Here is a 26,833-nt window from a genome sequence, read left to right on the forward strand (position 1 = left end):
CTGTGCTATGAGTCAACCTCTAGAGGACAAGGGCTGTATATGTTCTCTGAAGTGCCCAGTACATTGCGGGGAAAGATGGACGTCAACCCAAGGCTTGAGTACACTGAGCTAGCATGTGGGCGTGGTGGCACTAATGAAACTAACTTCTCATAAAACAAACAGCTGAGAGAATTAATTAAATAAATGAAAACTTAAAAAAAGAGCTCACCAAAGTGATGGCATGGTTCTGTGCACATGGGACCAAATATTCCTGGGAAACTAGGCTCCTGTTTCAAGGCAGCCTGGAGCTGCCTCCACAGGAGTATCTACAGAACCAGGCAGACCAGGCAGTGCCTTCTTTGTGTCCAGTCACCACTACCTGGGGTCTGAAGAGCTGGCAGTATTATCTGTGCTCTGACCCCACCCTACCTTTGCAGGGGACCATAGCTCCAGGACAAGACTTCCTATTATTGCTTTGCAAAAGTTTGTCCTGTGCGCCATACATACATTATCATATCACTTGAGTGATAGTAAAATGAATCAAAGACTTGTCCAATGTGTGCTCATTTTCATTCATTCCAGCCAAGCTTTGGATATGGTGCTGTGCCACTTATGTTTAGTTTAATTTGCTCCATGATAGAGTCAGTTGGCTAGGGGCTGATTCAGGATAGCACCCTCTCAATGGCTCCCACAACATTTTAGGAGATACTGCCACTTTCAAAATAGAAATGAGGAAATGAAGTTATTAAAGATGGGTTCTGGCCCTGAGGGTTTTCCTACAAAGGTATTGTGGGCAGAGGACTTCCAGGATGGTCCCAATGAGCCCACCTTCTGGTAGGCACGCCCTTGTAAACTTGGAGTGTGGACAGGACCCAGTGACTCACTTCCAATGAATAGAATACAGCAAAAGTGATGGGACACCCCTGCAGAAATTAACCTCTGTTAGGCTGTGAGTTCTATCTTCTTCACACTCTTTTTCTCTCACTCTGATTAAGCAAACTGGCATGTCATGAGCTGCTCTGTGGAGAAACTCACATAACAAGGAACTGAGTTCTGCCCACAACTACTATTTGATGAGCTTGGAAGTAGATCCACCTCCAGCTGAACTTTAAGATGACTGCAGCCTCCTGATAGACTAAGAAGCAGAGGGCACAGCTAAGTGATGCTCAGATACTTGACCCACAGAAACTATGAGATAATAAATGTGTTTCAAGTTGCTACGTGTTGGGATAACTTCTTACATAGCGAAGATAACTAATATAGGCATCTTAGTGGAGGAGACAGTGAAGAAATATACAGATATACAGACATACTCAGAAATCTAAGACCAAGAGAAAATCACTACTTTCGCTATTGGTATTACATGTCTTGGGCAGGGATGGGCCTCCCCACAGAAAGCCATGCTGCTATAGAATGTTAAAGCAGAGACACTGGGATAGCCCCACAACCCCTAAAGTACCCCCACTCATTGATTTGTTGACTTACGCTGAAATTCCACAATTAGTCATTTCTTTCCCCTAATGTGCTTTCTTTTAAAATACACTAAAGCTTGGAGTCAGGAAACAAAAAAATCAAGTCCCACATCCTTACTTTATTAATTGTGCGATTTTGGAGGAGTCGTTTATGCATACCCCAAACTACATATGTGAAACAAAAATACGAATTTCGAAAAGTTACTTAACTTTTCTATGCCTGTAATTCATTTTAAAATAGGAATAACTAGCACCTCCCTTATACAACTCATGGTGTCGTTGAGATGATTAAATGAGGTAATACGGGTAAAAGTGGTTTTGAAACTATAAAGATCCCTGAGGCTCTCATACGGGATACACTCTAAATGATCATTAGACTGTTATACGTTAGTACAGTGGGCTCTCATAAGGCTTTTTCCTGGAAGCACGCTTTTAGAGAGAGAGAAGAAGTGAAGGAAAACAAAAGCAACTGGGGTTGGAACATGTGGGAAAGGGACAGAAAGCCAGGAGGCCCCATTTCACATCCTTTACAGATTCAGTCCCAGAGGAGTGAACAAGAGGTTGACAGCTGACACCCAAAGACCTCGCTGGGGGGCTTGCCTGCATAGGTTTCCAGCAGTCCAGGCCCTCGTGTACTTTTCTTTTTGCAGTCATGCATTGAGCACCCACAACATGGCAGGCACTGTCCTCATCTCTTCAGTCGCACTAACTGATTTCACCTTCCTCACAGCCTGTGAGATAGGAACCATCGTTATTCCCCTTTCACTGATGCTGAAACTGAGGCTTAGAGACCTTAAGGAATTTGCCAGGGTCATTACAGCAAGTACATGACAGAGCAGGGATCCAAGCCTGTCAACTTGGAGTCAAACCATGTTCTGTAAGATGCACTTTCTTGTGCCTCATCCTGTATCTTCAAGGAGAGCCTTTCTCTCCCTTGTCCTTTGTTTCCATCTTCCTATAAAATATGCTGTGACACTGAGCCATGTATATAAATCAATTGCAATCAGCTGTATTTCTCTCCTGATGTTAAAAGACTCATAAAGGAAAATGCACTTGTTTCAAACACGCTTTTCTGACACTAAATCAACTCTCCACTGGAGGTGGAATTTCTGCACAAATTGAGCTGGGCCCTCATGAGACCAAGGTTTACCAGCATAAATCCCAGGTTTGCAGAGGCTGTCTAGTTGTATTAATAGAAAGAGCTGATCTGGCAGCTGAGCTTTCTGGGGGTTGGTGGCACCTTTTTCACTTTTAGTTCCGGTCAGAAGGACATTTGGCAACTCTCTTTCTAATGTGTGATGTGAAGGGTGACAGGGGCATTACGGCAGGGGTGTGGTCCAAAGACACGGACTGCTGTCACCCCATCACGCCTCACCACTGTACCTCAAGGAAATCCCAGTCAGGATCACCGTCTTCTGAGGAAACATCGAGGCTTCCTAATAATAAATGGCACAGGAATAAAGCTCTCATGGGATATTCACCAAATCTGACCCAAAACAACAGTGCTTCTTTGATAGGCGTTAAACATGCCACAACCACAGAAACGTCATGAGTTCTAAGGGCTGCTGGTTAACTCTGTTACTCTGAACACACCACGTTATTTCTCATTTGCCTCAGTTTCTTTTATTTGCATCAGCCCTCTGAATCGGTTTCCTCATTTATACAATGGAGATACTAATGCCTTCTTTCTTTTGTAGAATAGAACAAAAAGGTTTGAAAGGTTCTCCAGAGACACTGACCATTTCCTTTTAACTATGTCATAATTCTGATCACCAATTACAATGTATAGGGTTTTCCCCCAAGAAATTCTGCAACACCAGCTGGGTGTCCTACATTTCTACTCAATTCTGACACTATGGACGTGGAGATGGCATCAGATCCCACAGGTTAAGGGTCAGCCCTACCAGACTGCCCCCTCCACATTTCAGATGCCCGTCACAAGTCAAGAGTGTTACCTGTGCTTCTGACTGACCATCTATCGAGATTGGAGGTTCCAGTGACCCCCTCTTTGGGTCTGATTAATTTCCTAGAGTGGCTCACAGAACTCAGAGAAACATTTTCCTTAGTAGATGACTGGTTTATTATAAAAGGATCTAACTCAGGAACAGCCAGATGGAAGAGATGCATAGGGTGGGGGATGAAGAAAGGGAGCGGAACTTCCCGGCTCTGAGCACGCCGCTCTCCCTGCCCCTCTAGACGTTCACTGACCCAGAGGATCTCTAAACCCTGTCCTTTGGCTTTTTGTGGAGGCCTCATCACATAGGCACACTTGATTAAATCACTGGTCATTGGTGATTGAATTTAACCTCCAGTCCTCTGCCCTCCCCAGAGGTCAGGGGGACAGGACTGAAAGTTCTAACCTCCAATCGCAGGGTTGGTTCCTCTGGCAACCAACTCCCATACTTAGCTGTGGTCCAAACGTCACCTCATCAACATAACAACAAATTCCAAGGGTTTCTGTACCAGAAACAGGATGAAAACCAAGTCTATGTTTCTTATTATAAATCACAATATCACACTATCCCTATAAAGTCATGGAAATTTTCCTTTTGCCCTTTTTGCCCATCCTAACCGTTCTTTCTATCACCGAACCAGAAGGCAGGGGAGTGTGTGCCATGCTCAGATCTGCATTCAGAACACAGGCTGCTAACTAATTTTATTTCCACATGAACATAAACAAGGTGATGGTAGATATAATGCAATCAAAAGGAAGATACTCGATATGATTTTACATTTTTGTTGTATACAGTGGTTTTATGTTTTATTTAAAAATGAAGATGGATGATGTCAGCAAGAAAAAAACACTGTTAGGGAGTTCAAAAATTGGCCTATATTCATGTTTACTTATTTTACCACTTCAACTTTCTAAAAAGAAGCAGCCACCACCTAAAAGACTTCTAGTTCACTATGGAGCTATGCAGGAACTGTTCTCCCTCTGCCGAGCATTTCGGTGGCAATCTAGAGGTAAGCATATATAGTCACTAGTGATTCAGTATGGTGAGCACAGCATGCCTGGGACATAGCCACCAAGCGTTTGGTTTGGCCTGCAGGGCCTTTGGGAAAGCTTAGCCCCCAAGCAGAAGTCTGAAAGAGTCCTTGGGGGGTAAGTGGGATTGCCAGGCAGAGAACATTGGAGCAGACACTCAAAGAAGAATCAGACTGAGCAAAGGGAAAGTGCCTGAGGTACTGGTAAGGGTGAGCTGCTGTATGCTGTGACAGCAGGGACCCCTGACTCCCTCTCTTGCCAAGGTTCTCACCAGGGCAGCAAGTGACATTGTTCAGAGCTGCATTTAGAACATGAGCTCCAACAGCGATGTGGAACATGGTTCCAGGCTCTTCTGGAGCCATTGGCAGTGGTCTAGGAGAGAATCATGAGTGAAGAGCTGTTTCAAGGCCAAGTACGGGGGGTAGGAGAGATGGGGGGTTGGCCGGATTCCAGAGTCTTCAAGGTAAAACCTTTGTTAATCACAGGCTAGACATTACACCTTGATTGCAAGTGTCCCTAAGAACTAAATATTGACTGAGCTTGCATCTTTGTTGCCTCAAAAATGCAAGACTTGTAAAATTCAATGACACATATGATTATTCAACATGTATTATCTGCTGACTGCTCTGATGGAGACAGAGGAGTTTAGTTGAAGCAAACGAGTAGAATCAACAATAGGTATATAAATAGATCCCTTTATAATGAATTTACTGATCTTGCCATACTTCTAACTTTATCTATTTTATCCAGATGTGCCCTTATCCCCGCAACAGCCCACAGAAATGGCTTAGAAAGTTTTAAAATGTACTCAGTCAACCATTTTGTCCACATAAAACAAGAGACTGGACTGATTGGAATTAAATGATTTTCTTCTTAAATCTTTTTTGCTGTTCATCATGGCATTGTGTAGATAGATAATGAAATTATTGCCTTCATCATCCAAGGAATTATAGCAAAGAGCTGGTACGGTCTTGAAAAATGTTCCACGAATGGTTATACAGAGGACGGCGGGCTCCCCTGGGAACCACCAAGACGCTCAGCACTCGGTGGGAAGGAGGCAGACCGAGATTGAGGACAAAATTGCAACCCATTGGCATAGCACATATTTTTCCAATATAAAAGCAAATGGAGAATCTGTAAATAAATTGACTATATAAAAGTGTCCCTTTATATTACTGCCTCACCTTTCCAAGGGGAAAACAACAACAACAACAAAAAAGGCTTCTTTTCACGGCCCTTATATAGAAACATCATTTCTTCTGGGTAATTTTATAGTACCAACAGCAGTCCATATCTATTTAAAGTACATATGCAGCCCCCCAACCAGTCCCCCTTGTACAAATGACTGAGTAACTAGCATCAGCCCGACTGCAGAAGCAGCTGCCACATAATTACAACCTCTCATCACACGTGTAGGGAAACAAGTTGTGGCATTTGGGAAAGGTCTGCAAAAATAGGTGTCAGACCTTAACTAATAGTGATTGTCCTTCCATTCTACTGTAATTTACATTTAATTCACACATTTCATTTCCATTTAAAATATGATTACAGTGTTTTGAAGCACATCTCACCTGTCCCCTTGAATTACAGGGAAATGAAAATAACAGGGAGCAGCAGGCACCGGGAAGGCCGCTACAGCCCTTGGCGGAAGGGTCACCAGCTCCCACCTCAGAGGTCAGAGTGGGACAACTGAAGAGAAATGGGGGCTGTGGAGGAGAGGAGGCAGGACACAGAATGAGGGGAAAAGAGTGAAAGGACATAGGTGACAGGGTATAAGGGTGGAGAGGGGAGGAGCCCGTGGAGGGAACGGCGATTCCGGTCTTCTGAGGGTTCCAGAGTGCTTGTTTTAGAAATTCATTCTTTTCTGGCGTAGTGCCCACCTTTTATTTCATTCATTTCAGGTTCATGACCTAATCCTAAATACATGCAGCAAGAAGCAGGTGCCTGTTAACTCTGAGTTCTGTTTTTGTTTGTTTGTTTCTTTCTTTCTTTCTTTTCCTACTCTGGAGACAAGAGAAAGAGCAGAGGAGAGGGAAGGCAAAGGCTGCAATGCACGGACTCAGAGGCCAGACAACCTACTGGATACATGACACCCTTCAATACACACCCCCTTTCTACCTCCATCCTGCACCTGGGGCTCTGCAGCTGTTGGCAGGGGGTGAAAATGTGTCCATGTGCTCCAGGTCAGAGGAGAAATTTATATAACAAGATTCCTTCGGAATTCAGTAACCAAGTTCCTCCAGGTGCGGCAGAAGATGGGCTTGCCTTATAATGAATTCCAGCCAATGGCACCTAAATTCACAGTGAGATTTTGTTGTCTGCTCAGAGGCAGAAGGAAAGAGCCCTTGCTCATTCATAACTATCCCCAGATGGTCATAGGTACTGTGATCCCTGAGAGAAGGGAAACAAACAAGGTGAGCCTACTTTTGCCAAATGGTACTTTCTGGATTACATTACAGGAAACAAGAATAATAGCAGAGTACAGTGGTTTCACTGAGTTCATGAGACAGAAATCAAAGTTGGGGAAGTCAAGTGACTTGAATTTTCAGGACAGACCATCAGGGAAGAGGGGTTGTACAGAGAAAGGGATCTTGAGTCTTTGGCTGGATACTAAGATAAGGTTCCACAATGCCAGCAAAGAATAACTATCAGAGTGCTATAAGCTAAAAGACTTCCAGATATCACAAAAGACTGAGATATGTTCAAGTTCCAATCAACCAGACTGGTAAGACCCTGCTGAACACTCAGGACACTCAGGGCAGAATCCACAAAGGTCACACCAAATAAGCATAAATACACTAGCTTTAGAGTAAAGGCTACTCTAAACCTAACTTTATGAATTGAGGGGATCCACATGAAATTTAACTGCAAGCCAAGACAGATTGCACACTCTATAAATAAAAAACACAAAATCCGGACACTTGACATTATATTCTAAATGTTCAGAATCCAATCATGAATTATTACACATGAGAGAACATTCAGGGGAAAAAAATTAGACCATAGGAACAGATCTAGATGTAACAGAGATGATGGAACAAACTGACAGAGGAAAACATGAAATGAATAAAGACAAAAGAAAATACTAAAATAAAAACTAAATGTAAATTGTAGAAGTGAAAAATATAATACCATAAATAAAAAAATTCACTGGAGATTAGACACTGTAGAAGAAAAGATCAGTGAACTTAAAAAAAAAATCACAAAAGTAACTGTCCTAACTAAAGGATCGAGAGAGAGAGAAAACAGTCTGGAAAAAAAGTGAACAGAACCTCAATGACCTGGTGAACCACATCAAGCAGTCACTAGAGTTCCAGAAGAATGTGGAAGGCAGAAAAAACATTTGAAGAAATAATGGTCAAATTTTTCCAAATCAGATGAAAACTATGAACCCATAAATCCAAGAACCTCCATAACACAAAACAGGATAAACACAAACAAAAAAAAAGAACATCATAATCTAATTGATAAAAACCAGTGATAAATAATTGTGGGTAAATATGAAAGACACAAATAACCAATATGATTTTTGGAATTAAAGGACATTACTATAGATCCTGCAGACATTAAAAACATAACAACAACAAAAAATATTCCAAACAACTTTATGTCAATGATTTGGCAACCCAGAGGAAATGGTCAAATTCAAATAAATATTCAAAATAGTTCAAATTATTAACTTATAATACATTGATTTAGTGAACTCAGATGATACAAGGTCAATATACAAAAATTAATTGCATGTTTCATTACCATGAAGTAATGAAAAGTCCAATATGAAATTGAAATTTTAAAAATACCATTTACAACAGTATAAAAACATGAAATATTGAGAGATAAACTTAATAACATTTGTGCAAGCCCTATACACTGAAAATTATAAAACATGGTTGAAAGAAATTAAAGAAGACTTATATCAATGTAGAAATATATGATGTTCATACATTTGAAGATTCAGTGTTGTTAAGATGTTAATTTTTCCCCAAATTGATCTACAGATGCAAAGCAATCCCAAACAAAATTGAAGGTGGCTTTTCTTGTAGAAAAATGACAACTTGATTTTAAAACGTATGAAAATTCAAAGGACCCAGAATAACCAAAATGATGCTCAAAAAAGAAAATATTGGGAAGACATTCAATATCTGATTTCAAGACATTATAACTCTACAGTAATCTAAACAGGGTGATCTATTATGTATATATAATAAGCAAGGTGATCTATTATAGATGGAGAGATAGAGAGATAGAGAGATAATATATATGATCTATTATATATGTTATACATAATATATATAATATACATGTGTTATATATATCTATATATATATATATATATGGAGAGAGAGAGAAAGCCCAACACATGTATACACATTTTAAGAAAGGAAAAAACTATATTAAAGTTGTAATGCTCAACATATACCAATAACAAAAGATGAATACAAGTTATGTGTATACATTTTTTTGGCACCCCCAGCATATATATGTCAGAATAGAGAATACAGAAATATGGTCAATTAATTTTTAACATAAAGAAATATAATTGAATGGGGAAAGGATGGTTGTTTCAATAGTGGTGCTAGAACTAAATATTCATATTTTTTAACGAACCTCAGCACTTACTTTATACCATTCACTAATATTGACTAACCCTGTGTCATAAACCTAAATATAAATGCTGAAACTACAAAAGTTCCAGGAAAATATCTTAACTAGATTTCATCGAAATTACAAGTTTCTGTTCTTAGGTGGATATTATTAGAAGGTAAAAAATGAAAAGACTACACACAGATTGGTAGAAAACTAGAGATACATGTCACAAACGACTCATATAGAATAGACATAGAACTACAACAAAGTAATTTTTTAAAAACTTCGATGAAATGATGGACTGAATGGTTGTGCAGATGCTTCATAAAAGATTCTTGATTTTGTCACTAGAGCAATACAAATTAAAACCACTAACATATACCACCACACACCAAATAGAAAGGCTAAAATTCAGAAGACTGACACTATCTAGTATTGGCAAGGATATGTGGCAGCTGAAAATCTTGTATATTGTTGGTTGGGTAGAAAATGATGCAACCACTTTGGCAAACTTTTGGCAGTTTTTTATAAAGTTTACATTTATCCTAGCACCCAGAAATTTTAGTCCTAGGTATTTATCCAAGATAAATTAAAACATACATCCATACAAGACTTATACATGAATGTTCATGCCAACTTTTTACATAATAGCAAAACCTGGAAAAAATACAAATGTTCATCAGCAGGTGAGTGGTCTCCTCAGTCTGTGGCATATCCACACAGTGAAAATCTACCAATAAAAAGATTAAACTTTTGATACTTTCAATAGCATAAATAAAACTAGAACACATTTTGCTAAGTGAAAACAGTCATACACAAAAGAGTACATGCTGCATGATTTCATTTATATGAATTCTGGAACAACAATATTAGAGTTTAGTGAAAGAAGGCGAATCAGTGGTTACTTGGGGCTAACATGGGGGAGACCATCAATTGACTCCATATGGGGCACAAAAGAAATATTAGGGGCGATGGAAATGTTTTATATCTTGATTGTGGTGGTAATTACATGGGAGTATATATTTGTCTAACCTCATCAAACTGTACACTTAAAATTAATGCATTTTATTGTATGTAAATTATATTATACCTTAATAAAGTTCATTTAAAAGTAAAAATAAACAATTAAAATTTTTAAATTAAAACTGTTTAAAGCTCGAAAGCTTTTCTTATATTTTCAGAATAAAGACCAAATGTGCTCCATGAGATGCTGGATGGGTCCATCTTCCTCTCTAGCCCACCTCTCCTCCTAGCACCCACTGCCCTCTGCACCTCAGGCATGCTGGCTTTCTTTCACTTCTGGAAAAGTCAAGCTCTTTCCAAATGCCAGGCCTTTATTGTTTTTTAAACTAGATTAATCATAATCAATGATTCATGACGTACTCTCATTATAAGATATACAGCCTGCTTTACTCAGTTAACTACTTCAGTTGTTTTGTTTTGTTCTGTTTTTGTAATGGTTCTCTTCACATTTAACTGCCCTATGTCCCCAAAAATAAGATCTAGCTGGACAATCAGCTCTAATGCATCTTTTGGAGCAAAAACTAATATAAGACCCAGTATTATGTTATATTATAGTATAGTATATTATATTATTATATAAGACCCGGTCTTATATTATAGTAAAATAAAACAGGGTCTTATATTAATTTTTGCTCCAAAAGACACATTAGAGCTGATTGTCCAGCTAGGTCTTATTTTCGGGGGAACACGGGGTTTCTTCCTAGGCAATCTCATTAACTCTCACAACTTCAGTCACCATCTGCATATTCATTGATTTCCTTGTATATCTTCAACTAACTCATCTAAGTTATCCCCATCTAAGTTATGGAGCCCTATATCCAGCTGCCCACTGGATGTCTCCAAAACATCCCAAATGCAATATAGTCAGAAAAAAAAAAAAAAAAAAAACTCCCTTCCTTCCTAACTGGCCTCAGAAAATATCCATCATCTATTTACTTCACAAATGAAACATAAACATCATCAGTGACTCTCTCCCTCCTGCCCCATATTCAATCCAACAATATCAACTTTACTTACTAACGTTCTGTCAGTTCATCTACTTCTCTCATCATCATCTCATCTTAATTCAAGCTACCATCACCTCTTACTGTTGATAACAGCCTCCCAAACCAGCCTTCCCAATATTCTCTCTGACCACCACTGATAAAACATCCACAATGCAGCCAGCATGAGATTTTTGAAATGTAAATATCATCATGTCATCACACCACTAAATCCAAAATCATTAACAGGACCTATGAGAAGAGAAAAGACCAGGTCTGAAAGACATAAAAGGTAACCCAAAAGGCCGGTAACAATGACTCTCCCACCCAGTCACCAGTTTATAGAGAAACTAGGAGTGCAGAGGCCGTGATCAGTACTTCTGTATCTTATTAACTCATGAAAAGAAGGCCATCACACAAAAGGCATTTGGTGTTATGCTCCAAATGCCTTTGGTTTTATGGAGCCAAAAAACATTTTGGAGAATGATGGTGAGTGAGGAAGGGGCTCCAGGAAGGGGGAGGGGCAGGTGCGCCGTGCACCTGTTGCACAGTGTCATCAGGCAGAATTGCTCCTTTCCAGCTCACTGCTTGGAAAGCCCAGACCATTCCACCAGACACTGATTCGACAATCCTGTATTTTAGTCCCTCACCATCGGCACATTCCAGTCTCGTCCTCCAAAAAGGCCGATTAGAGAACCCTCAAGGCCATCTTCCGACAGACTCCCTCCTTTGCTGTAAACACAGACACTTCCAAGCTGAATTTTCTGCAGACAGTATGTCTCGGGTTCTTTTTCATTTCTGTCAAGACAGAAGGAAAAATAGAAGGGAAGTTATGCTTGCATTCCTTTCCCACCAGGGCGCCCCTCGGGAGGACAACGACCGGCCCTGGGAGCTGCTCCCCAGCCACAATGGGAGAGAGCGAGTCTCAGTGCATCATTGCTGTTTCCCTTTCATTGAATCGGTAAGCGTTCCGGCCATTTTGAAGTATTATTTCCCCCTTTAGGACAATGTACTTGGGTCTGGGTTCTTTTCGCTTTGTTTATCCAGTAATCATTACAGCAAGAGGGATGCACCTGTTCCACAGGCCCATTAGACTCCGAATGGCTTCTCTCCTGAGCAGAGGCATGTAGGAAAACTGGCCTTGGCACTCAATGCACACTGCAGTAGGAGAGAATGCACGGGAGTGCCGAGAAGACTGAGCTGTAACCTTGAGCCATAACACCAAGTGGCTCAGAGCTGGGAGAGGGAGGCGGGCTGAGCCTTAGAGAGAGAGAGAGAAGGAACATGCCCAAGGTCACACTGCCAATTAGTCACGAAGCAGGAGTTACAACTGCAGAAAGCTGGTCTGTCTGGCTCCAAGCCCACACTCTCCCTACCTTGTTATATCTTGGAGCTGCTGGGAAAAGAGAGAGGTGGGGAGAGGAGGGAAGCCTTTACAGCGAAGTCAGAGGCATGTGCCCCCACAAGCCAAGGGCTTTCTTTATATCTTATCTCCATGTGAAAGTGGCCCACAGAGGGCTGCTGATGGAGCACATTGGGAGCCATTGCAAGTCCAGGGGGATGAAAGGGAAAGAAGATAATGGGTGGTTCCTCTAACTCATACTTTGAGCTTCCACCAGTAGTAAGTCCCACTCACTTGGTCGAATTCCTGCTCCCTATATTTCCCTCACACTGTAAACCCAAGGGCATCCTGATTCTGGGATGAAAATGATGAGATCAAATGTCCTCACTCAGGCCTCCTGCATCCCCGTGTTGGGGAAGGGAGGGGAGGGCCGCTAGAATGGTTTGCAGAGTCTTTTGTTTGGTGTGTCAGAGCCACAGCCCAACACAGAAGCTGCTCCTGGGCCCTGGTGACTTACTTTGTCATCTGCTGCCTCTCGTGCAGGTGTGCGTATTTTAGCTGGAGGAGCCCAGGCATGGAAATCGCTCTCCCTGTGCCCATATATTATCAGTATTTTTTAACATGTCGCTTTCCAAGCAGGTAATGCATTTGCAGAGACAGTGATCTTTCATCGGGAGATTACGATGATTTGTGTCCTCTGTCTAAATTCCAGCATAAATTTCAGAGCCAGCGAGGCATTGGCTTGTGGAAAGAGCTGCGTTCTGAGATGTGGCAGGCTATCTGTGCAAAGCTCAGGCTCTCAGCCATTTGTCCTGATTAGGAAAAGGCTTTGAAATTCTTCCTGGTGCCTCACCTTCTTTATATATATATATATATATATATATATATATATATATATATATTTTTTTTTTTTTTTTTTTTTTTTTTTTTTTTTCAGATTGCTCTTCCAGCCGGTCACCTTTGCAGCTGGGTGCAAGTCTCAGGTTATGCTTGCTGGGCTGGTCCCAAGCAACGCATTTAAACAATGCAACTGCCTGAACTCCTGGTTCTGCTGAAATTAGCAGTGTGGCTTGGGTCATGTCACCTAAGCCTCCTAGCTTCAGTTTCCAATTAGTAAATTGGAAATTGTAATCCCTACTTCACAGAGTTAATGGGAAGATTAAATAAAGGAGCACAAGTGAGAATTCCTCTTCCCATGGTACTCAGAAAACTATAGGTAAAACTATGCATTCATCCCCAATCTAGTCCCCAAATTATACACACATACACCTTAGGCCACACACACACGTGACCACACCTTCATTGGATGGTACCTTCAGTTAGCCCCAGTTCTCCCAATGGTTGCCCTGAAATTCCCCAAAAGTATCTCTAAATAAAATGAATAGTAAGTCGTCTTATTGTGTATATTACTTTGCTCAAGCTGTACAAAGTATCATAACAAAGTACCACAGATGGGGTGATTTAAACAACAGAAATTTACTTTCTCACAGTTGTGGAGGCTGGGAGACCAAGATCAAGGTGTTAGCAGGGTTGGTTTCTTCTGAGGTCTCTCTCCAGGGGTTATATTTGGCTGTCTTATCCCTGTATCTTCACATGGTCTTTACTCTGTGTGTGTCTATATCCTGATCTCTTTCTTAGAAGGACACCAGTCATATTCAATCACACACCCTCCCAACAGCTTCATTTTAACTTAACCACCTCTTTAAAGATTCTATTTCCAAATACAGTCACATTCTGAGGCACTGGGGGTGAGGACATCAACATACGAATTCGGGAGGGATACAATGCAGCCCATAACACCATGTAATTAAAAGCATAAATACATGATGTATGATTTTAAGGATGTCTCGAAGTCAGACCAAGAGTGATGGGGCTCCCCATCTCCAAAAATAACAATGTCTTCCTTCTGTATTGTGATAATGCTTGGTTTTGAGAGTCCTGTCTCAGCCAATACATGCCAGCCCTCAATTGACAAGTGGAAAAACTGAGAGGGAAACAGAAAGGAGGGACTTACTCAGGGTCACACAGGTAGTAGTGAGGGGTAGGAATGGGTCTGGAACCTCAGTGTGTGGCTCCTGCCCTTCTCACTGTGATTCTGCATTGTCATCTTGGGAAGGTTTTCACCTCCAAAATCACATGCCGAAGGTGGCAGACGGCTCCCAAATCAGATGTGTCAGTGCCTTCAGGGCAATCCCACCGCCTGTGACATGTGGCTGGCCTGCTGGCTTGCTCTCTCCTTTGCCCTGCCCACTGCATCTAGCACAGAACTGTCATGGTTGGAACAGTAAATGCTGTCTACCATCTCACCTGTGCAGCTCACCTGTGCTGACCAGAGAGCCTGCCCTGACGTGGCCTGGAGGAACCATCTCCCTGGATCTTGTTTTGGTTTTGCTCTGTTTCTTTGTTTTAATAGAAGACTCTTTGTGCCCAGCCCTTTCTGTTGCAGAGATTGCAATGAGCCAATAGGTATGAAAGAACAACTGTGCCGCTGGGACATGTCGCATCCCGCACTAAGAGGGTTGTGGGGAGTGAGGAGGGTGGCGCAGGGCTAAAAAAGACAGTAGTCAAGAATAGTGTGCAACTAGGGCCAAGGGACTCCAGCCTCAAGGATTGAGCCCCTAATCGGGCCTACGCATAGCTTTTATTAGGTGGGGAAGTAAAGGAGAAAAAGCTTGTCAATCTCAAGATCTGTGAATCCCATACATCATAATAGGAAACTGAGTCAAGCCAATCACCCTTGCCTGCAGGAAGCTGAACCAGAAGTCTCAGGATGTATGTACTTCCCCAAAGGAGAAAACCTTTATGCATATGAATAGATGGAGAGCACATCACTGAATCTCTTCCCTCCCAGGTTGTGGGAAGGAATGCAGCCACAGAGGCAGAGGCTCTCCTTAGCCGGGAGAAGATGGGGGGCTGTGCCCACCTCTGTGAACCCTGTGGACCTCTGTGAACCCCGTGGATCTCTGTTGGTCCCCACTCGGCTGTGCCTGGCTTGAGTTGTCCCCCCCATGAGGAATCTTACTCATCATTGGCTAACCAGCCATCTTTCTGGGGCCAAACAGGGAGACATAAGGTGCAAGCACAAAGGTAAAGCAAAGTCCCTGAAAGGATCCGTCTCACAGACTCTCCTTTCTTTAGGGGCAGGTACGAGGAGACAGACGGATAGGCTGCTGCGTGGCAACAGGGACAAACACAGGAAGAGGGGAATTTGGCTGGTGACATAAATAGGCATAAGAAGCCGGGCTGTGAAAATTCACAGCCAACAGTGGCCGCTTGACAAAGCTTTGGAGACAAAAGGTGCAGACAGGGCATTGAAGACCTCAGCTACCATACTACTGTGCCCAGAAATGACTCTGGATTTAGGCCACCTGGTCCCAGGGACTATAGCCAGCTTTGTTTCCAATCCAAATAAATGAATAAATAGATGAATTAATTAACTAATTAATTAATAATGTGTGTATCTGTACACACATACAAGTATACACACATACAAGTATATCTTCCCATAGTGGTAGTATTTGCTCATCTCCATAGAGCTCCAAATTCCTCAAAACTTTTTATTCACCAGAGTAAGTGAATGTTCTGGGGAGGACAAGTACTTATTTTTAATGGACTTCTTGTGGGTCAAGTGGGAAGCAGCAGAGTGAAGTGGGAGAAGACCCAGGTTCAAGACCAGTTCTGTCCCTGGCCGGCATTGCAACTGTCCAAGTCTCTAAAGGTCATAGTGTCAGCTTCCTCAGAGAGGCTGAGAAGCCTCCTGATACGATTTTGAAAAGCATAGGCTTTAGGGTCAGACAAGACTTGGGCCACATCTCTTACTAGATATGTGCCGTTGACTCCAGCTTCTTGAAGTGGATCTCCTCATTGGGGGGCAGAAATGTGCTAAAAATGCCCATCTATCAATGGGCTCTTTGACAGGAAATGAGGTAGCATTTGTGAAAGGGCCTATTGCATTCCCTTGGCATTGGACTGTCCTCCTCCCTCCTTGGCATAGCCTTATGGTAAGAGGGGAAGAAAGAGCAGGAAGGCGGGCTGGCAACAACTGTAAGCCCTCTGAGGGGATTTGTGTGTTCTGATGCCACCACAACTATCACCCCACTCTCCATACAGCAAAGCCCCAACCTCCCCGTTTCTCCTCCTTCCTCCCTTCTCCTGGGCCTGACAGAGTATCCAAGAGCAACTACTCAAATCCCTGTGACCCCCCCACCACCACCCCGGGCAGCCAGAAGTCACAGGGAGAAAGAAGCAGGCTCTGTGGCTGTGGCTGTGGCTGTGGCCAGACAGGCTGGTACTCTCTCCAGAGCTGGCCAATAACAGCAGCAGCCCATCCACAGCCACATGGATTCACAGCTTAGCCCTTCTCAGCCTTCAAATAGTGGGGTCAGGCCCAGGTTCTCTAAAAGCGATTCGGTCTTCTGAATGCTCTCTCAAGACTCATCAGGAGGACGATGGACGAGGCTGGATGAGAGCCCAGGGTGGGGAAGAGACTGGAGAAAGGGAGCAGAGAAAGGTCAGTTGAATAGAGAAGGGTTTACACTTGCACTGCAATCAGCTTTGGCACCATCAAGAAAAGTTTTCAAACAGCAGGAAGCCAGTGTCTGGCTAAAAGCAGGACCTCAGAAGTGTGTGATGATTAAATAAATACATGCCCAGCCCCCAAACCACGTCCAGGATTGGGCTCAGTTGGAATCACCCTCTCCCTCCCCTATTTCACATAGTTCTGTACCTCTACTACCTCGCCGAAATCAGCTGAATAGTCATTCATTCTGATTCTTCAGTGGACTGTAAGTATTTTGAAGGAAGAGACTCTAATTCCTGAGGTTTGAAACGCACAAAGAAATAAGTTGTTTGCTAATTTATTGAAAGATAATACCTATGTCCCACCTACAGCCCCGCCACTGAGTTCTCACAGGACTCCAAGTGCCTGCGGCATTTACTCTCGATTAGTCATCCTTGGAGCACTGAAGTCAGATGCTTCAGGGTCTCCAATTTCATTTGTTTATTTATTGTGTCATGGTCAAGTATAGATGATCCCATTGGACTTACGATTTTTCAACTTTATGATAGTGCAAAAGCAATATACGTAATATACGACGTGAGCTATCCAATGCTTTATTATAGAAGAGGCTTTGTGTTAGACGATTTTGCCCAACTGTAGGCTAATATGTTTTGAACACGTTTAAGGTAGGTTAGGCAAGGGATGACGTTCAGTAGGTTAAACGTAGTAAATGCACGTTCAGCTTCCAATAGGTTGACCAGGATATAATCCCATCATAAATTGAGCGGTATTTGTACTTGACCATCAGCATATGTCACCAGAAAGGTCCCTCTAGATGTTTAACCTCAGAAGTGCTGCTTCACACAGGTAGGAGGAGACCAGAGCTGACTCTATTGTCCAGCCTTCCTGTATGTAGAGATACATTATAAAAGCAACCCCAATCTAATTTTCACTTTTTTCTTTTTGATCCTTCAAACTGCAGCACGCGAGCCCAGACTGTAACACTTGGAAGCTCATCAATGGTAAAGAGTAGAGTCAGAGAAACTCGGATTTGGGAGAGACTCTAAAATCCATGAGAGGCTTTTCTCCATACTGTTACCACCTACACCCCCTGGTATTAGAACGGAAAGCACAGGCACATGACCCTCACCATCTTTTCTGAATCAACACTGACTTCCATAACATTTCTAACAGAAACTGACCACTGAGAAGCCCTTACCCATGTGTAATAGCCCACAAGTCGGCCAGAAGAGAAAACAGAAGTTACTCTTCATCTAATGCCACAAGCATACATGTGACAGTGGGAAAGCAACCCCTCGTCCCCAAACCACCTTTCTTCAGGTAAAATGCCATACTGGGCCCTGGACAGGAATGGCTGCAGGTAACTTCTCAGAAAGAGAAAAACAAAAGGTATTGCTTTAAAGCAGCACAGAATGAAACACCCACCCACATGGTCCTCCTCTTCCTCGGTTCCATTCACCACACCCTTTCAGAGGGACACTTAGATCAGTATCTGCTCCAAGAAGGGGAGGGCAAGAGGAGGAACAAGAAGAGAACACTCAGTAAACAGTATTATTAACCCATAGGCTGGCCATAAATCAGGGCAGGAAGGTGACCTCAGCAGGCTGGAGTAATCCTGCATGTCAGGATGAATTTATGAGGCCAATTTTATTGGCCTGCATGACCCAGGCTCCTTGGAGACGTCTCAGTAACAAATCCAATCCACTTCATTTATGAGCTGTGTACAGTGTCAGCCATGGGACCCAGCCAGAGCACACTGACCACCTCTCCAAGAGGGCACCCAGGAGCAAGGCCCTCAGGGAAGCAATGTTCCCAATCCATCCTGACTGTCACTCCCTCTGAGCCAGCCAGACCTGCTCTAGGAGTTGTCACCTTCAGACTGTTTGTCCTAGGTTCTCATCCTGGCTCTGTCCTGAGAGCCAGCACAGCTTGCGGAAAAGCCCTTCCTCTCTCCAGGCCTGTTTCCTCATTGCAGAAGGAGAATGTGGGACTACCAGTGTTGCTCAATGTCAGCCCTGGAGGCACTTGGGGAAGGACTTAGCATCTCATCTCTGGTCCCAACTGCTATAAGACAATACTTCCCCCACCCAGTCATTAGATCAACCGAAAGTGCCCCCACACATTTCCGAAGGCAACTGATAATTACTGGTAGATAATATCTGAGGTCCCTCCCTGGATACAGACATCCCAGAGAGGTCTATGAAGGGACTGTTTCTCCCTCCACTTCCCCTCCCTAGAAGCAGAAAAGCTGATACTCCTTCGAGTCGCAGCTAGAGGGACCTCAGGGCCAGCCAGGAGCCATCCCAGTGAGAAGAGGCAGCGGGAATCAGGAAAGTCCTTTGAGCAGAGGACCTGCTGCATACCTGAACTTCACCTGGTCTCTGTAGGCTCCGAGAGCTGGGCGGAAGGCATTTCAGTCTATTTGACTGTCCCTGTCATCGTAGGGTTTACGGATGGTTAATTTATTCTTTATAGCACAGTCATTGATGGCTGTTAAATCACAAATGAGAGCCAATAAAGGGTGAATAGCAGCTGAAATTACACTGTTTATATGACAGCAGAGTGCTGGCTAAAAGATTCATATGCTGCTGATGAAGTATGTTATAAATTTTAATTACCATAGTTTGTACAAATGACATGTTTGAAATGCTATTGAGTAATGTGACCCTGATAATGAAACTATAAAATAAATCATTAACTTTCTGAATGAGCTTTTTTATTTCAGTACTGCACAGAGTAAACTTTTCAGTTTATTCCACATCAGTCTTTTTATGTGCCCTCCCTCCGCCCCTTGCCTAACCAGCTCCTCTTTCCACAGGCTGAGGACAAGGAGACAGTAAGAGACTGGGGACCCTGGTGAATGCCTGGAGGAGCAGCCTGGCAAGACTGACCACCACCCCCTCTAAGAAATGGCCCAGAGCCTGGGCCGGAGGTGCCAGCCTGGAGCAAGTGTTCTAGATGTGCACCTTAAATAAACCCCATAAAGTTTCCGACCTGAGGGGAAGATAGGACTCTTTTTTGAAACTGCAGACCTTCAAGAGACCTCCACCCACTGGCAGCCGAGCACTGAGGCTGATTCACCTAGCAGAGCATTGGTGGCAGAGCCCAATGTATAGATTCCATGTGGGGGTTGGGCTGCACAGAGGGTGAGAGAATCAACAGGAAACTGGGCCAATTGTCCTGGCCCTTGTAAGAGTCCAAGTAAGAGTCCAGAAGAGAAAACGACAAACAGGCATTTAGTGGGCTTTCCATTGCTGAAGCACCCCTATTTCAATGCCCTGGTCCATCATGTTTATGAATTGTCCCCCTCACAATACTCCAAAGGCACCAGTCACCATGGTTAAACACATTTTGCAGAAAAGAATCTGAAGCTCCAAGAAAAACCTACAAGGAGCCCCACCAAGGGTCATTTAGGGCAACCTCCCGCTCCAGGAGTCACTGGCCCAAGGTCTCTCCAGCAGAGATGACCCACTCAGTCCTTCAGGACAAGAAACACACTGGTAAGTTTGGCAAAACCCTGGCTTCATAGGATAATAGCACATCAAAAGACCTTAGCCATCATTTAGTCCTAAAACTTTCAACATGGGCAAAGAGGGAGGGAAGTGGGAAGAGAAAATGCCAGGGAAGTTTTAACTCCTAGCCTTATATACATTCCTTATAGGCCTTCTTAAGGCATGTCTAGCCCAGACCTCTCACTTTGCATATGAAGAAATGGGGAGGCCCAGTAAGCAGCGGCAGAACTGGGGTTATAACCCACAAGACCAAGGATGAAAGGAGAGTAGAGCTTTTTTTATTTAGTCGGGCCAGGCTAGCCCAGGGCCACCTTGGGACAGACAGCATCACTTCACTGATGCTGTAAAATGCAGCCAGCATCCTCTGTTTCCCTTCTGGAGAAGAGTCACCAAGATGCGCCTCTTCCCTCTGCAGACGAGCTGCCTGGCAGGGAGGCGGGGCTGGTGTGAAGTACTGTTCTCTCGTTTCCTCCATTTCTCAGAACAAATCTGCTCTCTGGAATGTGCCACATGAAAAGAAGGTCACACTCAAAAGGAATACTATGGGGCAGCCTCTCGAAGATTCCTCCCAGAGGTCTGCAGAAGAGACCCTGGCACTACAATATGGCTTATTAAGAGACACTGCCATTAAAAGCCCTTCTAGTACTTCAGAGGCCTTGCTTCAACCATCCAGTGACAGAAGAGAAAGAGCATTCACTGTACATCCCGTTCTACAGATGAGCCAATGGCAACAAACCTGGGAAGGGATTTCTCTTACATCACAGAGCTCATGGGTAGCTGAAGCAAGGACAATCCAAACGCATTTATGAGACAACCTGGGAAATTTGAAATACGACTGAATATTTGAGGCTATTAAGGATTATTGCTAATTTTTAAGATCTGATAGTGATGTTGCTATTATTTTTCTTTTTTAAGAATCCTTAGCTTTTAGAGATGCATACTGAAGTGATAACAGATGAAATAATGTGATATCTGTGATTTACTCCAAAATAACCCAGGGTGGGAAAGGACGGGGGTCTGGTTGCATGAAACAAGATAGGCCATGAGTTGATAACTACTAAAGCTGGTGATGTTTACATGTGGGTTCATTAAGCTATTCTTCTGTCATTCAATTTTTCATAATAAAAAAAATAAAAATAAAATACCCAAATGTCCTCATCCCCTACCCTCCATTTCCCCATGTATCCCCAGCAATACCAGGCTGGAAATAAGATCAACCTCCTTACTCACAGGGCAAGCTTCCAGCAACGTGGGAAGGTCTGAACCTTCCCTTTGGTGGAGGAAGTCCCAGTGAGGAGAAGCCGGCATCAGGATGTGCCCAGGCCACTGCACTGGAGAGAGAAGCTCCTGGTCTAGAAGCTCCTGGCACAGCTGCCTGGTACATACACAGCCAGAGGCAGAAGGTTTCCCTGGGCGGGACTCGGACCTGCTGTGTCAACTTGAGTAGGGCCCTTCATTTCTCAGAGCTTTGGCTGCCTCATTTGTAAAACCAATATGGTAGCCCCAACTAGCTACTTCAAAGGGTGTGAGGATCAAATTAAATAATGAAGAGAGACTTCTAGAGAGATGGTAGAGTGTAGAGATAAGAGCACAGATTCTGGACTCCCTGTGTTCGAGTCACAGCTCCACCTTGGATTAGCTAGGTGGCTCAGACAAGTTTTAGTCTCTTCTGCCTTGAAGTCTTCTCTAATAGAAGCAGGGTTGTTGCAAGGATTCAATTAGTTAATTTTTGTAAACAACTAAGAAAACTACCAACTATTATGTAAGATGTTATTATTATTATTATTATTATTATTGTTGTTGTTATTACTCTATAATGATATACTAATATGAGATGTCAATATTAGGAAAAGAACCACAGAGTGTTAAACCAGAAAAGACTTGAGAAGTTATTGAGTCCAATTTCCATCTTTCAAAGGCTCATAGAAGTGACGGGATTTATCTGGAGTCACATCACAAGTTAGTGACAGCACTGAGCCTGGAACAGGCTCCATCCCATTAAGCAGGTGGCCACTTCTTCTGTATTACCACCCACCCATGAGGAAGCCCATGCTGAATCATGTCCTCAATCCAGAGTCTCATGCTGGACATAAGTGTCCAGGAGTCCCCATGCCCGGCGCCTCACTGGGACTATAATGAGAAAGGACCATGGAGTTGGAAGAGAATCCTTTGCTCCTCATTCCACACCTGATCCCCAGAGAACAGAGCCTGGGCAATCAAGAAGCCCCAATGTGTCCTCTACCTTCCCTGGTGCCCTCCAGAAGAGTGGGCTGCACTGGGAAGACCTCCCCTCTGACTTATCAGCCACCACAAAAACATTTTCAAGGCGATGGTGCAAGCTGCCCTACTTACCATTAAGAGAAAGGACCACATTATTGCTGTTATAAACCATTGATTAAGGTTTATAATAGCAATAATCCCCTCGAAATTCATTGTTACTGCAGTTAATGACCAGTTTATTAGAGCGTTAACCATCCTTGGCAATGGGCTGAGTCGTTTAATGCGGGTAACGACCAATTTCTCAAGGATTATTGCTTAAATAACAATTCTTTGCGAGATGTATGCACCACCACAAGTGCAGATCTGGCTGGAAGCTTCTCCTCAGAAATAAGTGTTAATTATTTCCTCAGAGTTGCACCACCAGAACCATACCTAAAAACCCCAAACAAAGTAATATTTCATAGACACCAAAGAATCAAAATGTTGGACAAGGGCCTGGAGATGGTCTGTGAGGGAGCCAGAGCTAGAGCCACCACTGGGTCTCTGGCCTCCCAACCGAAAGTGCCATCGGGAAACAATACCTGGCTCTTAGACTACTCTTTCCTCTTCACTTGGCTTCATTTACAGAATTTTCTACCTGCCCAAATCCCCCAGCATCCCCAGGGGAGAGGGATGAATAATGGGAAGCATGACAAACCCAGGCTTCATAAAAGTTTCATACACTCTGAAGCAAATATTTGCCTACACCTGACCATTCACGTCCTAGAAGACTTGGTAGAACAGGGCAGCAAACAATGAGTGGTACACAACAGTTTGCACAGTACAAAGTGTTTGTCTGCTGTAGCCATTGGCTGCTTTGGGGTTTGCTCCAGGGAGAAAAAAAAAAAAATTAGTGTTGGCTACATGCCTCATAGCTCACCGTGGGCTCTGAGAAGTCCAAGCATCATTAAATATAATAATAGTGCCAGGGGACCTTATTATCATCTAGGCCACCCTCCTTGTTTTGCAGGTGAGAACTAAGGGCCCAGAGAGAATAGGAGGCTTGCCTAAGTCACACAGTCACTTAGAGAAGAGTTGGAATTAGATCTCGATCTCAGTCTTCCCACTATTAACCTTAAGATCACTTTGTTGGACACACCCAAACCAAGAACGGTGTCTCAAGAAACAGTCAAAGGATCACGCAGGGCCCTATCAGGGAGAGAATGCAATGACAAGACATCAGGTCCAGGAGCACTTAAACAGGAGTCTCAGAAGAAGCCAAAGATCTGATTCTCCCTCTCCTCCCCCTCCCCAGCTTTCCTTTTGTGCCTAACTCAATCCAAGCATTTCAAGGCATTAACTATTTTCCATCATTTTATGTTACAACTGTTATTTCAATAACTTTTATTTTTTGACATGATTTGAAAACGGCTGATGTGATTACACTCTAATTGCATTATATTAACTAAAATAAATACTAATAGGGTGTGAACCTAACATAATAAGATAGAAAATTGCTATCACAGTGCTAGTGTCGGCTAGAGAGAAATCTGCTGATTGACACAACAAACATACACTAAGGTCCTGTTATGTATGAGTCAAATACAAAGGCAATTTTCTTTTCTCTCTTCGCTAAAAGTTAATTTGGTGCAAGAACAGAAAGTAGAATATCACAGCCTCCTTGAATCTGTGAACCCTTCAACCTCCATGTTTTGACTTAATAGCAAGAATCATCAAACAGAAATAACGGCAAGGGGCAAAAGAACACGTCTCTCCCAGGCGCTCTCAGTGAAGGAAGCCCCAGCAAGTCTTCATTCCTCTCATCCTTTAGACACATAGACCTGTGTTCTTCTTTGAGGCCAGATGAATCAATGGGGTAACAGCTCCCTCCCATCAGATATGCAGAATGTGCTGGAGTTAAGGGTGGGCCTTCTTCTCTTTCCCGCCCTCTCGTTGAGACACTGGCCAAAACTCTGACACCACACTGATGACATTGGACCCCATTTTCCCCAAGTTATAATGCTGACAAATCCAGATGTCAGCATTTTTTTCTTAAGCCATCAAACTGAATCCGTGATTGTGTGGATTAGATAAATACTCTCACTAAATCACAATAGTTCAATATCTTCTACTCATATTCCCAACTGTGTTATTACCCATATGCTTATAGGATATGATGAAATTTTTATTTGCAGCCACACAAGATAATAATATCAATTACAGATCATGTTGGAGCTGCATATCGGTTTGTTACATCAAGCAAATAGATTAAAATATGCAAAGTGCTAGAAGAGTGCCTGGCACATAGTAAGGGCTAAGTAAATGTTAGCAGATATTACTGTTGGCTACAATGCAATGCCTGATAATGAACGTGATTTTTAAAAAGCAGTCAATTTCCTATACATAATTATAAAAGAAATGCAATAAGTCTAATAACTGAAAGGAAACCAATATAATTTAATTTGTTCCGTAACTTTCTGAACTGTGAACAATTACCATGGAGTATAGCTACATGCATTTATAAATGATGTGATATACAGAAGGTGCCAAAAAAATATACACACATTTTAATAGATGTTATCTTAAAATGTGTATACATTATTTTGGCACCTCCAATATATAAATAACTTATATGAGGGGGATATATAGTTAACAGGTCACTACCGTCCTCACCTTCAATAGTGGCAGAATTACAAGAATATCTTCAGTCCACAAGCAAAAATCACTCTTCGCCACCAAGACTCCAAAAATCTACCATAGTTTTTCTCTGATTCTTTTCATTCCTCTATTCTGAACTCAGTTCCTTTCAACACTGAGCATTTTCAAGGTGCCAGGAACTGTGCTAACGAAGCACTGGAAATGCAAAGAAGAATGGTATCATTTCTGCTGGGAGGCAGCTGGCAGATCAGGGAAGACAGACACATAAAGAGCTAAATGTAATATAATGTGATAAGTGCTACACCCTCTAGATTGTGAATGAAGGATACATGAAGGAGGAGGCTGGGCAAAGGAAGGGCTGGACTGCCAAAGTAAAACAGAGAGGCAATTATTTCTGCCTACTGAGAAGGGAACTTGACCAAGGAGGTGAAGTTTAAACTGAACCCAGAGCTAGTTTACCAATATGTAGGCTAAAGACTTGTTTAGAGAACCGACAAAGCAGAAACACAGAGGGAGAGAGGGAGGGAACACAAGAGGGAGGGAGGCAGGAAGGAAGGAAGGGAGGAAAGAGAGAAGAGTTCAGCTTTGATGAACTTATTCAAAAATTTAATTAGAAAATCTGAAGGAGTGTTAATTTCAGCATGCATGTGTTTAATTTCATACTAATTTTTTTTTAACTTTTATTAACTTACAAAGGGGTCAGGGTTCATACTTAGAACCTAGAAAGAAACTGATGCATCCTCACTGGATCTTCAAGGATTGAAACAAGATTTTACAAGGCAAAAAAGGAAAAAAGACAAGTCAACCAAAGGAAATCCACAGAAACATGTAGAATATTAGGGCCTGAAGAAGCATGGAGATGTCACTTGGACCAATCTCCTGCTTTAGGGCCTGACTCAGACTATCCAAAAGGATTGCTAGCTCTTGACTTAACTCCCACAAGGCTCTTTCCAGTATTTAGGGAAGAATTCACATCTCAAATGGAAGCACCTTAGCGCTGAGAGGCATTCGAAAAGAAAAAAACATTGAGGAAAAGCCCAGAAACTAAGCTCAGGTGACCCTCTAGTTTATCACCAGGAGGGGACCCTGGTTTCTTACTGTAGCTGTCTTTGGCCGGCTTCTGAAATTTCACAAAGAATGCTACCAAGTCTCTCGGCCTACTGGTGTCCCTATTGGAGAGCTGTCACCTAGACAGAATGAGTTTCCTTCCCTTTACAGAGATTCTTTTTTTCTTTTCTTTTCTTTTCTTTTATTTTCTTTTCTTTTTGTTTTGTTTTGTTTTGTTTTGTTTTTTGAGAGGGGAGAAATTCTTGGTGGGGGGCTTGTTTCAAATGAGAATATTGCAACAGAACATTACCTTTCTAGTTTTGCTTAACTTAAAAGAAAATAATTTTTGTTTTATTATAAAAATTTTTAGTTTAAAAAAGGAGAAAACAGCACGTGTTGGTGGGATGTGGAGAAATGAAAACCTGAGCACTGTTGGTGAAAATGGAACTGGTGCAGCCGCTGTGGGAGACAATACGACTGCTGAGAAATTAATGGTAGAATGTCAGCTATAATTTAAAAAAAAAAA

At 42.6% G+C, this 26,833-nt stretch overlaps 1 long non-coding RNA gene across 1 annotated transcript in view; it reads right to left on the reverse strand.

Moving 5' to 3' along the window:
* LOC141571038 (uncharacterized) overlaps positions 1-26,833 on the reverse strand; it is a 157,999-nt gene that overhangs the window by 18,467 nt on the left and 112,699 nt on the right. The window contains exon 2 of the long non-coding RNA XR_012495525.2: positions 11,681-11,828. This is a non-coding gene — a long non-coding RNA (uncharacterized LOC141571038). The remainder of the gene's footprint in view (positions 1-11,680; positions 11,829-26,833) is intronic.

Source organism: Rhinolophus sinicus, chromosome 16 (genome assembly GCF_057876585.1).
Source record: "Rhinolophus sinicus isolate RSI-liver-muscle chromosome 16, RSI-T2T, whole genome shotgun sequence".
NCBI lineage: Eukaryota > Metazoa > Chordata > Mammalia > Chiroptera > Rhinolophidae > Rhinolophus > Rhinolophus sinicus.